Here is a 12,531-nt window from a genome sequence, read left to right on the forward strand (position 1 = left end):
CATGCACCTGTAGGGGAGGGCGGGCTATGGGAAAGTTCCACTCTGAAGTACGATTCCAAAGGTTGCGTAATGTTGAAACCGCAGAGTCAACAGAGAGAGGGGAGCCATGCTTTCTGTAAACGTTCAACCTCAACGTCAAGATTGTTCCTGGACAGCCTTGGCTTCTACCGATAAAGAGTGTAGACAGTGTTTACCTAAAATAAACTTCCACTTAAAATTCATTCAAATGGTCGAAAAACAAATAATCACAGGACAATTTCCTCTTGATCAATGATGATTTAATTATACATGGAAGCAATAACCTAAATAAAATTGCAGCAAAAATAAGACACAAATCAGAGCAAAAGGTGTCTAAGCGGCAAGCACACAATTTTTATATATGATGAAATGTCAGCATAAATCATCCAGGCTTCCAAAGATTTTAGAGATTCTCTGCATTTATGTGAGAAAATCTGTTTTATCACTGTTCATACAAACACGCCTATGAGAAGATTATTTGGAAAAAAGTGATCTGAAAACTGATTTTTGTCTCGACTGTGTCAGAGGTATTGCTGGAAGTTTGATGTCATTTGTGAGGCCCAATTTTAGGTGGGTTGGTTGTAATACATTATATGGGGAGGTGTCCCAGTTACTTTGTCTCTACAGGAATATAAGACAGATCCCACAAAACAAAAAAAACAAATATATATATATATATATATATATATATATAAACACCACAAGGTACAATGATCTCATTATAAACTCTGTAGTGATTCTGTTAAACAATAAACCTTCATTTTCAGAAACGTTTTTACAGCAGAGGATTGAAAAGTTATTTTTGTATTTGTCAGTTTGACACTTTGTTTACCTCTTGTTTGCTGTTTTAGACGATAAAGATGCTGAAGCTTGAGACAAAAATGTATACTGTAGATTTAAAGAGAATTTTTTTTTTCTTTTTTTTTTTGGCCACCTGGGGGCAGTGGAAACATTTTGACATACTTTACCATCACCTTTTAAATTGATTTGGCAAACTTGTGAGCACAAAGCTGTTATTAACACAGCTGCCAGTTACACAGTAATACGATCATTTATTTAGAGTCGTGTTTTTTGTTCACCCTATGGTATTTAGCATCTTGTAGCTCTGTTTGTTGGTCTCTACCAATTTCTGAGAGAAATATCTGAATCTTTAGCTGCTCCATGACGTTCACCAGCTAGTCCTTTGTGCCTTGAAGGTGAACCAAAACAGTAACGTTTTGAGCTGGACAGCTGAACAATTAACTCAAACTCAATTTACAGCCCCTTCAAGCTGAGGGGAGCTTCATTTGTACAATGTATAGCAGGTATAGGCCTAGTGTAGCATTATTTTTCAGATGTCACTTAGGATTTGTGGCCACTGCAATACTGGTTTCTCACACATTTATTGAAGCTTTATATATGTGGATGGCTGTAAAGCGGGAGAAAATTCTTTAAATGTTTGCCCTTCACAGAAAATAGTGCAGATATTTCCCCCTGGATGAAATGTATTACTGTACACACTGATTGGTTCATGTCTCACTTCTGAAACTATTTACATCTTCTCTGAGCAGTGCCGACCACATTAACATCAGCAGAAGGCTTATTATGGAAACAGAGATATGACATTTAAGACCCACATTAACAATTCGATTTGTCAAAGAGGAGAAACACTGTCTGACAAACTTCCCAATTCGCCCACCTGAAATCTATTTTGAGTATTAAACTCTAACCACCTTTAGGGTTAAAAGGTGGTTATGAAGAGTTTGTTAAAGTTAAGTAAAGTCAAGTTCATATTTTCTTCTTAATGTTGTGCCATTTTGGCCCTCAGGCCTTCTCCATGATATCATGGAGAAGACTGTTTCTGTATGTTATGAGGGTCGATATAAGTGAAAACGCAGGAGACCACTGTGACAGTAAAATATTACATATTCCGAGAACCACATAGAAAACATTTGTAAGCATAAATTAAGCAAACTACTAGAAATATATATTTATAACATTTATTTATAGTAAATTAACTATTGAAAAGAAAATGAATGTGTGTGTTTGTCCATTTGAAAAAGGGTTCATGTTCACCCTGTCTCTTCTTCCTCTTGTCACTGTACTTCTAGCACTGAGGGCTGCTCACTTGGTCCTGATGCCTTCTACGCAGCCTATAATTTGGCACACAGTGGGCTGAATCTCACCATGTCAATTTGTAACAATTCATAGGCGATGGTCTTTATGGGCATCTGGTAAAGAACACAAAACAAACATCAATATCCTGATTAGATTTCTTTACAAGCCTCCACTATAAACAGGACAAAATTAGATGAAATTTCGATTGTTTTGGTTAAAAAGACCGAAAGCTCCGGATACCACACCTTCTCTCTTCCTCAGTGCTAGTGGAGTCAGAAGATCCAGTGTGGAATCTCTTCTTGTCTTAGGGGTCGGTCACAGCCTCCGAATGCTACCACATCTCCTTTGCTGCGTAATATCAAGGTTGAGTGCATAATTCCAGTCTGCGGTAGTTCCAGTCTGCATTAGGGGTGTTGTGGTGATGGTCTACATTCTCTTCCGTAAGTCTGAAGAGTGGACGTTCATTGCCTTGAGACAGTAGAAGAGAGGGACAAAATAGATTGGTATTACCCGTCAAACAACCCACCAGATTAAGTGTGACCACAACCATACTTTTGCGATTACTGGCTGTCACGCTTCTCATGGTAGGTTTAAAGGTCATGTGAGCATTTGTGGTTCAGTGGTAGAATTCTCGCCTGCCACGCGGGGTCAATTCCCGGTCAATGCATTAACCTTTAGCCTTGATGTTGCCTGTGAGACGATGTTACGTGGTAAGGACAATCGTTGTTAAGAAAAAGCCGCAGACACAATTCTATCACTGTGTTAAGGGCAGTATGGCACCAATAAAGCATCTTCTATCTGTGTCTTTCGCAAGCATGAAAATGCATTTTTGAGCAAACCACTACCAGGGGTTACATTTCGGTCGAACTTTGTGGGCAAGGGGTGGAGGGAAACCCGTCAAACAACCCACCAGATAAAGTGTGTCCACAACCATACTTTTCCTCATACTGGCTGTCGCGGTTCATGAAAATGCACTTTTGAGCAAACCACTGAACCACTTTCAGCTGAACTTTGTGGACAAGGGGTGGAAGAAAACCATACAACACAACCATAATTTCAGATATTACTGGCTATTGCAGCTCTCATGGTAGGATTCAAGGTCATGTGAGCATTGGTGGTTCAGTGGTAGAATTCTCGCCTGCCACGCGGGAGGCCCGGGTTCGATTCCCGGCCAATGCAACACACTTTTTCCTTTGTTCACTGTAAGGCACTCACTATGCTGCAACAACTGAGGGTGTACATGCTGACACCATACTTTTGCAATTACTGGCTGTCACGCTTCTCATGAAAATGAATTTTTGAGCAAACCACTACCAGGCTTTACTGTTCAGGTTAAAGAGCGGTTGCATTCTCAGTACCAACTTGCACCTTATGTAGATAATGCTTATATTCCTTATTCTATTTATAACCTTTTTAGATTTTTATATATATTTTTTTATTTTATTTTTTTAAATTTAAACTAGCTTACTGTTCTGTGTTGTGCTGTATATCTGTTAAATGTTGTGTTGTGTACAAATGCTCCACGTGCCTTACGTTGAATTGCCCCCCGGGGGCATTGAATTGAATTTTTCTCGGTCACTTTGCATACATTTTGGGCTTTGTTGGCACAGCAGGCAGCGCGTCAGTCTCATAATCTGAAGGTCGTGAGTTCAATCCTCACACGGAGCATGCATTTTTGTCAGGAATTGGGATCGTGTACATTCCCATACAGAACTGTGTTGGCACAGTGCTTTCAGAGAGGGGACACAGTCCAATATAGGTTAAATCAACAGGGGCGAATATTAGCTTCCCTTCACTTCAGATGTATGTGAGCCAAGGGGTAAATACAATATTTGCAATAAAGCATCTTCTGTGTCTTTCGCATGCATGAAAATGCACTTTTGAGCAAACCACTACCAGGGGTTACTGGTCCACATTTCGGCCGAACATTGTGGACAAGGGGTGGAAGGAAACCATACAACACAACCATAGTTTCAGATATTATTGGCCATGGCGTTTCTCGTGGTAGGATTCAAAGTCATGTGAGCATTGGTGGTTCAGTGGTAGAATTCTCGCCTGCCACGCGGGAGGCCCGGGTTCGATTCCCGGCCAATGCAACACACTTTTTCCTTTGTTCACTGTAAGGCACTCACTATGCTGCAACAACAGAGGGTGTACATGCTGAAACCATGCTTTTGCAATTGCTGGCTGTCGCGCTTCTCATGAAAATGCATTTTTTAGCAAACCACTACCAGGCTTTACTGTTCAGGTTAAAAAGCGTTTGCATTGTGCTCGGTCACTGTGGGTGCATTTTGGGCTTCGTTGGCGCAGCAGGCAGCGCGTCAGTCTCATAATCTGAAGGTCGTGAGTTCAATCCTCACACGGAGCATGCATTTTTATCAGGAATTGGGATCATGTACATTCCAATACAGAACTGTGTTGGCACAGTGCTTTCAGAGAAGGGGACACAGTTCAATATAGGTTAAATCAACAGGGGCGAATATTAGCTTCCCTTCACTTCAACTCTATGTGAGCCAAGGGGCAAATACAATATTTGCATTCGGTGACAAAGCAAATTTGCATCTTGGCTTTGTTTGGACTTCAACATTAGTGGACTATGACCGGCAAGCAGAATGAATTTTGGACAGGGACAGCAGTAAAGGGCCTTTGTGGGGAAGGGGACGAGGGAAACCCGTCAAACAATCCACCAGCATAAGTGCACAACCACAGTTTGGATATTACTGGCTGTCGCGATTCTGATGGTAGGTGTAAAGGTCATGTGAGCCTTGGTTGGGAAAGCCGCAAACACAATTCAATCACTGTGTTAAGAGCAGTAAGGCACCAGTAAAGCATCTTCTATCTGTGTGTTTCGCAAGCATTAAAATGCATTTTTCGAGCAAACCACTACCAGGCTTTACTGTTCAGGTTTAAGAGCATTTGCATTTTTCTCGGTCACGTTAGCAGTGTTTTGGGCTTCGTTGGCGCAGCAGGCAGCGCGTCAGTCTCATAATCTGAAGGTCGTGAGTTCAATCCTCACACGGAGCATGCATTTTTGTCAGGAATTGGGATCATGTACATTCCAATACAGAACTGTGTTGGCACAGTGCTTTCAGAGAAGGGGACACAGTTCAATATAGGTTAAATCAACAGGGGCGAATATTAGCTTCCCTTCACTTCAACTCTATGTGAGCCAAGGGGCAAATACAATATTTGCATTCGGTGGCAAAGCAAATTTGCATCTTGGCTTTGTTTGGACTTCAACATTAGTGGACTTTGACCGGCAAGCAGAATGAATTTTGGACAGGGACAGCAGTAAAGAGCCTTTGTGGGGAAGTGGACGAGGGAAACCCGTCAAACAATCCACCAGCATAAGTGCACAACCACAGTTTGGATATTACTGGTTGTCGCGATTCTGATGGTAGGTGTAAAGGTCATGTGAGCCTTGGTTGGGGCAATGTCTGCGTAGGGAAAGCCGCAAACACAATTCAATCACTGTGTTAAGAGCAGTAAGGCACCAGTAAAGCATCTTCTATCTGTGTGTTTCGCATGCATGAAAATGCACTTTTGAGCAAACCACTACCAGGCTTTACTGTTCAGGTTAAATAGCTTTGCATTTTTCTCGGTCATGTTAGCAGTATTTTGGGCTTCGTTGGCGCAGCAGGCAGCGCGTCAGTCTCATAATCTGAAGGTCGTGAGTTCGATCCTCACACGGAGCATGTGTTTTGTCAGGAATTGGGATCGTGTACATTCCCATACAGAACTGTGTTGGCACAGTACTTTCAGAGAGGGGACCCAGTTCAACATGAACAAAATCAACAGTGGCGAATATTAGCTTCTCTTCACTTCAACTCTATTTGAGCCAAGGGGCAAATACAATATTTGCAATAAAGAATCTTCTATCTGTGTCTTTCACATGCATGAAAATGCACTTTTGAGCAAACCACTACCAGGGGTTGCTGTTCCACATTTCAGTTGAACTTTGTGGGCAAGGGGTGGAGGGAAACCTGTCAAACAAGCCACCACATTAAGTGTGTCCACAACCACACTTTCGACCGTACTTTGTGGGCAAGGGGTGGAGGGAAATCATACAACACAACCATAGTTTCGGATATAACTGGCTATCGCGGTTCTCATGGTAGATTTTAAAGTCATGTGAGCATTGGTGGTTCAGTGGTAGAATTCTCGCCTGCCACGCGGGAGGCCCGGGTTCGATTCCCGGCCAATGCAACAACCTTTAGCCTCGGCGTTCCCCGTGAGACAAGGTTACGTGGTAAGGATATCTCAGTGAAGAAAACGCTACGGACACAATTCAATCACTACGTTAAGAGCAGTAAGGCACCAGTAAAGCATCTACTGTGTGTTTTGTGAACATGAAAATGCATTTTTGAGCAAACCACTACCAGGGGTTATTGTTCAGGTTAGAGAGCGTTTGCATTTTTCTCAGTCACTTTGGCAGCATTTTGGGCTTCGTTGGCGCAGCAGGCAGCGCGTCAGTCTCATAATCTGAAGGTCGTGAGTTCGATCCTCACACGGAGCATGCGTTTTGTCAGGAATTGGGATCATGTACATTCCGATACAGAACTGTGTTGGCACAGTGCTTTCAGAGAGGGGACACAGTCCAACACAAGCAAAATCAACAGTGGCGAACATTAGCTTTCCTTCACTTCAGCTCTATGTGAGCCAAGGGGCAAATACACTATTTGCAATAAAGCATCTTCTGTCGGTGTCTTTCGCATGCATGAAAATGCATTTTTGAGCAAACCACTACCAGGCTTTACTGTTCAGGTTAAATAGCTTTGCATTTTTCTCAGTCACTTTGGCAGCATTTTGGGCTTCGTTGGCGCAGCAGGCAGCGCGTCAGTCTCATAATCTGAAGGTCGTGAGTTCGATCCTCACACGGAGCATGTGTTTTGTCAGGAATTGGGATCGTGTACATTCCCATACAGAACTGTGTTGGCACAGTACTTTCAGAGAGGGGACCCAGTCCAACATGAACAAAATCAACAGTGGTGAATATTAGCTTCCCTTCACTTCAACTCTATGTGAGGGGCAAATACAATATTTGCAATAAAGAATCTTCTATCTGTGTCTTTCACATGCATGAAAATGCACTTTTGAGCAAACCACTACCAGGGGTTGCTGTTCCACATTGCAGTTGAACTTTGTGGGCAAGGGGTGGAGGGAAACCTGTCGAACAAGCCACCACATTAAGTGTGTCCACAACCACACTTTCGACCGTACTTTGTGGGCAAGGGGTGGAGGTAAATCATACAACACAACCATAGTTTCGGATATAACTGGCACGCGGTTCTCATGGTAGATTTTAAAGTCATGTGAGCATTGGTGGTTCAGTGGTAGAATTCTCGCCTGCCACGCGGGAGGCCCGGGTTCGATTCCCGGCCAATGCAACAACCTTTAGCCTCGGCGTTCCCCGTGAGACAAGGTTACGTGGTAATGATAATCTCAGTGAAGAAAACGCTACAGACACAATTCAATCACTACGTTAAGAGCAGTAAAGCATCTTCTGTGTGTTTTGTGAACATGAAAATACATTTTTGAACTAAACCACTCTCTATCAGGTTAGAGAGCGTTTGCATTTTTCTCAGTTACTTTGGCAGCATTTTGGGCTTCGTTGGCGCAGCAGGCAGCGCGTCAGTCTCATAATCTGAAGGTCGTGAGTTTGATCCTCACACGGAGCATGCGTTTTGTCAGGAATTGGGATCGTGTACATTCCCATACAGAACTGTGTTGGCACAGTGCTTTCAGAGAGGGGACACAGTCCAATATAGGTTAAATCAACAGTGGCGAATATTAGCTTCCCTTCACTTCAACTCTATGTGAGCCAAGGGGCAAATACAATATTTGCATTCGGTGGCAAAGCAAATTTGCATCTTGGCTTTGTTTGGACTTCAACATTAGTGGACTTTGACCGGCAAGCAGAATGAATTTTGGACAGGGACAGCAGTAAAGAGCCTTTGTGGGGAAGGGGACGAGGGAAACCCGTCAAACAATCCACCAGCATAAGTGCACAACCACAGTTTGGATAATCCTGGTTGTCGCGATTACTGTTCAGGTTTAAGAGCATTTGCATTTTTCTCGGTCACGTTAGCAGTGTTTTGGGCTTCGTTGGCGCAGCAGGCAGCGCGTCAGTCTCATAATCTGAAGGTCGTGAGTTCGATCCTCACACGGAGCATGCGTTTTGTCAGGAATTGGGATCATGTACATTCCGATACAGAACTGTGTTGGCACAGTGCTTTCAGAGAGGGGACACAGTCCAACACAAGCAAAATCAACAGTGGCGAACATTAGCTTTCCTTCACTTCAGCTCTATGTGAGCCAAGGGGCAAATACACTATTTGCAATAAAGCATCTTCTGTCGGTGTCTTTCGCATGCATGAAAATGCATTTTCGAGCAAACCACTGCCAGGGGTTATTGTTCAGGTTAGAGAGCGTTTGCATTTTTCTCAGTCACTTTGGCAGCATTTTGGGCTTCGTTGGCGCAGCAGGCAGCGCGTCAGTCTCATAATCTGAAGGTCGTGAGTTCGATCCTCACACGGAGCATGCGTTTTGTCAGGAATTGGGATCGTGTACATTCCTATACAGAACTGTGTTGGCACAGTGCTTTCAGAGAGGGGACACAGTCCAATATAGGTTAAATCAACAGTGGCGAATATTAGCTTCCCTTCACTTCAGATGTATGTGAGCCAAGGGGCAAATACAATTTTTGCATTCGATGGCAAAGCAAATTTGCATCTTGGCTTTGTTTGGACTTCAACATTAGTGGACTTTGACCGGCAAGCAGAATGAATTTTGGACAGGGACAGCAGTAAGGGGCCTTTGTGGGGAAGGGGACAAGGGAAACCCATCAAACAATCCACCAGCATAAGTGCACAACCACAGTTTGGATATTACTGGCTGTCGCGATTCTGATGGTAGGTGTAAAGGTCATGTGAGCCTTGGTTGGGGCAATGTCTGTGTAGGGAAAGCCGCAAACACAATTCAGTTGAGAGCAGTAAAACTTAGTTTATGCTTCTGCGTCAGGTCGACGGCGTACCTACGCCGTAGCTACGCCGTAGACGCAGACCCCTACGCCGTAGCCTGACGTGCACCTCCAAAAAATCCTAACTACGCGTCGCGTTGACGCGGACCGCAAGCGCTGTGATTGGTCCGCTCAGAACGTAATTTCCGGCAGTTGCTTTTTCCGGTCGTACAGACCACCTCCACAAACGTCTTCTCTGTCGCCTGCGCTTTAACATTTACAATATAAGCATTTGCTCTTCAATATTGATCCCACTCCAAATACAGCTGCTCCACCTCGGTCGCCATTGTTTACTGTTGTTTACTGTGACCGGAAGAAAAAGCAAGGATTTGGCTATAACCCCTGAAACCACACAACCACACAGCTACACCCCCCTGGCGGCATGGCGGTGAATTGCAGAGCAACGCGGACCCTCGACACAGAACTTCGAATGCTCAACAACGGCGTCACGTCGACGGCGTAGGTACGGGCGTCGATGTGACGCAGAAGCATAAACTTAGCTTAAGGCACCAGTAAAGCATCTTCTATCTTAAAATGCATTTTTCGAGCAAACCACTACCAGGCTTTACTGTTCAGGTTAAATAGCATTTGCATTTTCTCAGTCACATTAGCAGTATTTTGGGCTTCGTTGGCGCAGCAGGCAGCGCGTCAGTCTCATAATCTGAAGGTCGTGAGTTCAATCCTCACACGGAGCATGCATTTTGTCAGGAATTGGGATCGTGTACATTCCCATACAGAACTGTGTTGGCACAGTGCTTTCAGAGAGGGGACACAGTCCAACATAAACAAAATCAACAGTGGCGAATATTAGCTTCCCTTCACTTCAACTCTATGTGAGCCAAGGGGACAATACAATATTTGCAATAAAGCATCTTCTATCTGTCTTTCACATGCATGAAAATGCACTTTTGAGCTAACCACTACCAGAGGTTACTGTTCCACATTTCAGTTGAACTTTGTGCCAACGAGGCTTTCAGAAAGGTCATCCTCATGTAGAAGACATATATCGAGACAATGTATGAGGAAAATGACTTCCGCGCCAACTTAACCCTGGGGCTTAAAATGGCAAGCGTAGCACCAAGCTTTACGAGAGACATGTACAAACCAAACTGTAGTACAAGTCACACTGCCTATTCAAGGCGGGAATCTTGTGCTGATATTCATGTGAAAGATAACGAGGTGGAATGGGGAGACAGGTTTGTCCTGCCTCTGATCTGCCAGTGGAGATAGAGGAGGAGGCGAGACTACTGCTTTGTGAAAGTCAGGATCAGTGTAAAGGCGAGCCTTCGTTGCAACGATATCTCAGAGTCTCTGTGCAAGTAGGGCCCGTGACTGGGACGCCGTTGTTGTGTGATTGAACATTCAAAAATCTAAGCATGTTTTTGGCCAAACGTCTCCTCGTTAGTATAGTGGTGAGTATCCCCGCCTGTCACGCGGGAGACCGGGGTTCAATTCCCCGACGGGGAGTGAATAACCTTTTTCCCACTCCCATCCTCTACTCCATGTTTAAAAACTCTTGGCCAGCCTCAGAGAAAACATCCTGCTCTTGCCCATATCATTCTAACTGTAACCACAATCCATTTACCTTTATTCTGAGTTAACTCTGAAAGAAGCTCACATCGTTAAAGCATCCACACACAACCAACTTCTCCGTTTCAAAATATCTGAATTAGTGATAATACTGGCGTATCAGGCAACAATATATAGGAAAAATCTGAAAAAGTGTGTTGCATTGGCCGGGAATCGAACCCGGGCCTCCCGCGTGGCAGGCGAGAATTCTACCACTGAACCACCAATGCTCACATGACACAAAAAGGGGCGTGGCAATATAAGTAGGTCAACTTCCAGACATGCAGTGGGTAACAACAGATTCAAAAGCAGAAGCCTAGTGACCAATATGTTAAAACTGTCAAAACATTTAGTGTTTTCATTCTCAAGCACAGTCACATGTGAACTTAATACACACAAACTCACCTGAGAGCTACATATCACATATTAAAATCACAACGGCCAAGTGCTGAAACATTAATTAAGCATCATCCACTAATGAATCCATTCATACTTCAACTGTTGCTGTGAATGCTCATTAAGTCAAACATTGTGTAAATAAAAAACTGCACTAAAAAGAAAATTCGGTGCACAACAGGAAAAAAGTTGTGCGCCCAACGTGGGGCTCGAACCCACGACCCTGAGATTAAGAGTCTCATGCTCTACCGACTGAGCTAGCCGGGCGATATGTGTTGTGTAAAAACATGTATTTAAAAACGTCTCCAACTAGCTACTGCTACACAAACAAGAAAGCAAGCTAACTTGCTCAATACATGAGCTACAATGATGTAGCAAACGAGAACAGCCACATTACGTATTCATTTCTGATTTATCCTTTTTAGCAGTTACTAGCAACACTATCCTCACTTATCAGCCATAAATCAACAATAGAATACACTTGTATGAAATCTAATCATATGCATAAACCCTGATGCAAAATCATCTTCCTACAGTTCAGCATGCACACGAAGAAAAGGTAAATTGTCCTCAACCAGCTAAGTAGCAAAACACATGCCCCGTGTGAGGCTCGAACTCACGACCTTCAGATTATGAGACTGACGCGCTGCCTACTGCGCCAACGAGGCTACACTTCCACTAAAACCGGAACACTTTATGTATCGCTACAAGTACAATGGTGGTTTTATCTGGTTATATGGGCATAGATCCTCATTAAAATTAGAACTTGATATTAACACAACATCAACCAATAATCACACATGTCCTCATGTTAAAAAAACAGCGTTTTCTTTCTACAGCTCCCACTACAATAATAATAGCAAGGTAATACCTCTTAATGTCCACCAGAGAGAAGCAAAGCGCTTCTAGCTCCCACTGGAAGGCCTGTTGACCTCTGACCCACAGTCACCAGACCGTCCCTGCACCTTTAACCTATCTGCCTGTGACTTCAACACAATTTAGCCAGACTAAAGGACACAAGGACAAACTGCATATAAAGGCAAAATAGTTAACAAATCAGCTGATGTAGTGTAAACTCTGTAACATTACTGTCCCTCCTAGCGCACAGCTTCCCATCCTCTCTACGAAGTTCACGGGAATAACATGAGACTTAATTTCCAAACGGCAAATCCTTTAATGTAGCCCGACATTTGGATGTCAAGAATAGCCACACAGCCGCCTTCAAAACTAAGGAAAAATTCGGCCTATGTTAATAAATCAGTAATAAATACGTAAGTTAACTAACTGACGCTTCGGCTGTGAGTCAAAAGTTTAGCTTTTAAGCTAGCTGCTAGATGTGACGCACTTCTAATTAGCTAACAGACGCAACTTAGCTAGCTTTCATAAGCACTTTTACACGGAAAATTAAAGCCACAAAACCTACCGTATACGGT

General features: G+C 43.4%; 18 non-coding genes across 18 annotated transcripts; 15 read left to right on the forward strand and 3 right to left on the reverse strand.

Annotated features, from left to right (window-relative positions):
- Nucleotides 1-3,223: 3,223 nt before the first annotated feature.
- trnag-gcc (transfer RNA glycine (anticodon GCC)) lies at nucleotides 3,224-3,294 on the forward strand. The gene has a single exon. It is a non-coding gene; the product is annotated as a tRNA-Gly (tRNA).
- Nucleotides 3,295-3,710: 416 nt separating this feature from the next.
- trnam-cau (transfer RNA methionine (anticodon CAU)) lies at nucleotides 3,711-3,783 on the forward strand. Its single transcript has one exon. It is a non-coding gene; the product is annotated as a tRNA-Met (tRNA).
- Nucleotides 3,784-4,140: 357 nt separating this feature from the next.
- trnag-gcc (transfer RNA glycine (anticodon GCC)) lies at nucleotides 4,141-4,211 on the forward strand. Its single transcript has one exon. It is a non-coding gene; the product is annotated as a tRNA-Gly (tRNA).
- Nucleotides 4,212-4,410: 199 nt separating this feature from the next.
- Nucleotides 4,411-4,483, forward strand: trnam-cau (transfer RNA methionine (anticodon CAU)). Its single transcript has one exon. It is a non-coding gene; the product is annotated as a tRNA-Met (tRNA).
- Nucleotides 4,484-5,066: 583 nt separating this feature from the next.
- trnam-cau (transfer RNA methionine (anticodon CAU)) lies at nucleotides 5,067-5,139 on the forward strand. The gene has a single exon. It is a non-coding gene; the product is annotated as a tRNA-Met (tRNA).
- A 598-nt stretch (nucleotides 5,140-5,737) lies between these two features.
- On the forward strand, nucleotides 5,738-5,810 carry trnam-cau (transfer RNA methionine (anticodon CAU)). The gene has a single exon. It is a non-coding gene; the product is annotated as a tRNA-Met (tRNA).
- A 440-nt stretch (nucleotides 5,811-6,250) lies between these two features.
- On the forward strand, nucleotides 6,251-6,321 carry trnag-gcc (transfer RNA glycine (anticodon GCC)). Its single transcript has one exon. It is a non-coding gene; the product is annotated as a tRNA-Gly (tRNA).
- Nucleotides 6,322-6,558: 237 nt separating this feature from the next.
- trnam-cau (transfer RNA methionine (anticodon CAU)) lies at nucleotides 6,559-6,631 on the forward strand. Its single transcript has one exon. It is a non-coding gene; the product is annotated as a tRNA-Met (tRNA).
- A 294-nt stretch (nucleotides 6,632-6,925) lies between these two features.
- Nucleotides 6,926-6,998, forward strand: trnam-cau (transfer RNA methionine (anticodon CAU)). Its single transcript has one exon. It is a non-coding gene; the product is annotated as a tRNA-Met (tRNA).
- A 433-nt stretch (nucleotides 6,999-7,431) lies between these two features.
- On the forward strand, nucleotides 7,432-7,502 carry trnag-gcc (transfer RNA glycine (anticodon GCC)). Its single transcript has one exon. It is a non-coding gene; the product is annotated as a tRNA-Gly (tRNA).
- A 218-nt stretch (nucleotides 7,503-7,720) lies between these two features.
- trnam-cau (transfer RNA methionine (anticodon CAU)) lies at nucleotides 7,721-7,793 on the forward strand. Its single transcript has one exon. It is a non-coding gene; the product is annotated as a tRNA-Met (tRNA).
- Nucleotides 7,794-8,214: 421 nt separating this feature from the next.
- On the forward strand, nucleotides 8,215-8,287 carry trnam-cau (transfer RNA methionine (anticodon CAU)). The gene has a single exon. It is a non-coding gene; the product is annotated as a tRNA-Met (tRNA).
- A 295-nt stretch (nucleotides 8,288-8,582) lies between these two features.
- On the forward strand, nucleotides 8,583-8,655 carry trnam-cau (transfer RNA methionine (anticodon CAU)). Its single transcript has one exon. It is a non-coding gene; the product is annotated as a tRNA-Met (tRNA).
- A 1,100-nt stretch (nucleotides 8,656-9,755) lies between these two features.
- trnam-cau (transfer RNA methionine (anticodon CAU)) lies at nucleotides 9,756-9,828 on the forward strand. The gene has a single exon. It is a non-coding gene; the product is annotated as a tRNA-Met (tRNA).
- A 700-nt stretch (nucleotides 9,829-10,528) lies between these two features.
- On the forward strand, nucleotides 10,529-10,600 carry trnad-guc (transfer RNA aspartic acid (anticodon GUC)). Its single transcript has one exon. It is a non-coding gene; the product is annotated as a tRNA-Asp (tRNA).
- Nucleotides 10,601-10,861: 261 nt separating this feature from the next.
- trnag-gcc (transfer RNA glycine (anticodon GCC)) lies at nucleotides 10,862-10,932 on the reverse strand. The gene has a single exon. It is a non-coding gene; the product is annotated as a tRNA-Gly (tRNA).
- A 360-nt stretch (nucleotides 10,933-11,292) lies between these two features.
- trnak-cuu (transfer RNA lysine (anticodon CUU)) lies at nucleotides 11,293-11,365 on the reverse strand. Its single transcript has one exon. It is a non-coding gene; the product is annotated as a tRNA-Lys (tRNA).
- Nucleotides 11,366-11,693: 328 nt separating this feature from the next.
- Nucleotides 11,694-11,766, reverse strand: trnam-cau (transfer RNA methionine (anticodon CAU)). Its single transcript has one exon. It is a non-coding gene; the product is annotated as a tRNA-Met (tRNA).
- Between the last annotated feature and the right edge of the window lie 765 nt (nucleotides 11,767-12,531).

Source organism: Pagrus major, chromosome 24 (assembly GCF_040436345.1).
Source record: "Pagrus major chromosome 24, Pma_NU_1.0".
NCBI classification, from domain to species: Eukaryota; Metazoa; Chordata; class Actinopteri; order Spariformes; family Sparidae; genus Pagrus; species Pagrus major.